A 454-nucleotide genomic window follows, 5' to 3' on the forward strand; every position below is an offset into this window, starting at 1 on the left:
TTTCACTTGCTGAAGATAAAACTGAAGGGAAAATGCCCCAAGAACAAGCAGGAACTGAAGACAGTTGCAGTAGAGGCCTGGCAGAGCATCACCAGGGATGAAACCCAGCGTCTGGTGATGTCTATGTGTTCCAGACTTCAGGCGGTGATTGACTGCAATGGATTTGCAACCAAGTATTAAAAAGGGAAAGTTTGATTTATGATTATTATTCTGTCCCATTACTTTTGGTCCCTTAACAAGTGGGAGGCACATATGCAAACTGTTGTAATTCCTACACCGTTCACCTGAGTTGGATGTACATACCCTCAAATTAAAGCTGACAGTCTGCAGTTAACGCACATTGTGTTTGTTTCATTCCAAATCCATTGTGGTGGTGTATAGAGCCAAAGATGTTAGAATTGTGTCGATGTCCCAATATTTCTGGACCTGACTGTATGTGCGCTGATGGAGCACT

This window comes from Python bivittatus, unplaced genomic scaffold (genome assembly GCF_059951505.1).
Source record: "Python bivittatus isolate LINGU-HERP-01145 unplaced genomic scaffold, Pbiv_v1 ctg000610_np1212, whole genome shotgun sequence".
Taxonomy (NCBI): domain Eukaryota; kingdom Metazoa; phylum Chordata; class Lepidosauria; order Squamata; family Pythonidae; genus Python; species Python bivittatus.